The sequence below is a fragment of the Electrophorus electricus genome, unplaced genomic scaffold, assembly GCF_041902795.1.
Source record: "Electrophorus electricus isolate QZ-2024a unplaced genomic scaffold, ASM4190279v1 Scaffold426, whole genome shotgun sequence".
Lineage (NCBI taxonomy): Eukaryota > Metazoa > Chordata > Actinopteri > Gymnotiformes > Gymnotidae > Electrophorus > Electrophorus electricus.
Window position 1 is genome coordinate 1 of NW_027658721.1, and position 2500 is coordinate 2500.

Sequence of the window (2500 nt, forward strand, 5' to 3'; positions counted from 1 at the left end):
ATCAGCTGCCGCGAGGACAGACAACAGCTAGATATAACTTACTGAATGCGTTAAAACAGGCGGAAAATAAAAACTTACTCTTGGATTCTGCAACGTCCAGACGAATGCTGCACTACGGCGCTGCCCACTCTTATCGCTTAGTGCTTAATTTTCCATCGTCTGCCTCCGAAACAGAACGGGAGGGACTCCAACCCAAATTATATAACTACTGCTCGTGATCGCTGTGCCGAATGTGCCCCTCCACGGGGAGATGGTTTGGCTGCGTGGAGCGTTAGAAGGGGTCCCAGGAGAGGAGAGTGGATGAAAACGTGACGAAAAGGGGATGGAGATGAGATTCAGGTTGGGCACTGAATTATAGGCTCAAATCTCTCTTTATTGGGTCCTTGGACACTTTAAATTACATTTAAACCCCGAAATATGAGAACACGGGTGAATCGAATCCAACGCACGCTGTTCATGCAAAAACGAGCTTTTCCGAGAACACAGTGACAGTACAGTAGGCCCATCTTTTTATGATATGTGCACTAAGTTATATAATGAACTTTAAAATAAAATTAAAAATTGAAATCCATGGTACTTAAAATATTACATTAGCCAAAATGAAATTTACATTATTTGAGTTTGGCTAATAGACCGTAAATATATTAACTTTATATGCGGCTTTCTGTTCCACACTCCTTTGTTAACACTTGGAAAAGATAAACACGGTGAAGAAAGAACAGGCTTTATTAGTTAATTTGTCAAGTCAAAGACATCTATACACTCATAATTCGAGACCGAAAAAGCAATAACACCAGCACTAAGCTTGCAATCTGAAATGGCTGCAATTAACATCATAAGCATCAACATACTTTTCTTTGTTCGGCTGTTTCATTTCAATAGTTTGCTTATTATTATTATTATTATTATTATTATTATTATTATTATTATTATTATACCAACTAGTAAACCATCAAGCTGTCAATGACTGGTCCACATAGCACAACCTTTTGCTCAGGTTTATATAAATAAAATTGTGAAATGAGTAAATATTTAAATATGCATGATTCAAACATAGATGGGACTCACATTAGGATGAAGCTGATACGACAGTGATGGATAGTTTGTATAACATACCCAACACTTACTTCATATCTCAACTGACCCCATCATGCTCAATATCGTATTCACATTATACCCACCATAAATTGTAGCTAAATTGTCTGTTTTAACTTCACCATACATCATCTTTAGCTGTTCCAACTCCTTCCGTTCACCTGATGATTGCACATGCCCTTAAATGACAATATAATCACAAATCAAGTGTCTAGAAATGTCAGGTTTTGGAGGGGTTGGTATAATCATCATCAAATTTCTACTTTGGTGAATTCAGCTATGGTAGAATGCAGTGACAGATTGATTTGTTTTTAGAATGAACAGTCTGTCAATTTAAGCCCAAATCTTTGACCCATTCTACTGTAGGACGCATATTTTGTGAAAGTGTGGGCCTAACTGAGTCACCAAACGTCAACTACTAAATGTTGCCATTCAAACACAGATATTCATAGTACCTTCAGTGTTTCATTTTACATAACTGACACCTGACCTTGTAGGACAGACACTTTTAAGGGAAAAGGAATAAGAATTAAAAATTACAATGCATGCCAGATGTAAACATATGTATCTCTGTGACCACCAAATTCAATTATAACTAAAGCAGTGACAGCAGTGATGATGTCTAGCCCTAACATGACTCCTGCCAAACTCATCCTAGAGAGTCTGCAAATATGTACAAGAGAGAACATCACTTCTCTTACAGTAATTGTAATCTTTCTCATTTCACTTCCAGTGTAACACAAATGATATGGTTCTGAAGACCTCGGTCATGCGAAACATAAGCGTACATGGAATAGCATTCAACATGACAGTCCAACTGCCAGTGCAGTAGTCAGAAATGGTTCAAATAAGAACTTCGCCCAACTTCTTGACATGACTTGAAATGATGTAAAACTAGATCATTGGTTATGACTCACCCGAAGAGCAGGTTATTAACTACTGACTGCCAAGACGTTACTACGTGGAACAATAGTATTAGTTGCCATTAGAAGAAATCAATTTGAGATTGAGGAGAGACTGATCAGCTGTGGCGGACTTGGCTGACAGTGAGCCAGTTTACACTTGACGTCAAGGTGAGCTCTAGAGTTTGTTTAATATGGCGCCATTTCCAGTTTCTGCTGGTTGAACCGCTACACAATCACTCCTAAAGAAGTTAGGCTTAGAGTCTGAAGAAAGAAGACATGGAAGAACTCCACCTATAGTGACTGAGTTTGGAAGGATTTCTTTTGGGTCCTCTGTGTGTGGGTTGGGGCAGTGTATTTGCAGAATGGGAGTACAGATTAATGTAGACCCAGCTCTAAACCTATAGTGAGTAATGCTACCCTTTCAGAAGTCTGGTCTGCTAAATCTCCCTGGCAGTAAGTGTCTACAGACTATTGCATCTCCTCCAGCTCACATATTGCAT

General features: G+C 38.8%; 1 protein-coding gene across 4 annotated transcripts in view; it reads right to left on the minus strand.

Annotated features, from left to right (window-relative positions):
- Positions 1 to 708: 708 nt before the first annotated feature.
- The window catches only part of LOC113570250 (ubiquitin carboxyl-terminal hydrolase 20), a 13543-nt gene continuing 11751 nt past the window's right edge, over positions 709 to 2500 (minus strand). For all 4 annotated transcript variants that reach the window (XM_081709462.1, XM_081709461.1, XM_035527423.2 and 1 more), the window contains one exon: positions 709 to 2500. This exon is cut by the window's right edge and continues 381 nt beyond it. The gene's annotated coding sequence lies outside the window, so the exon portion shown is untranslated.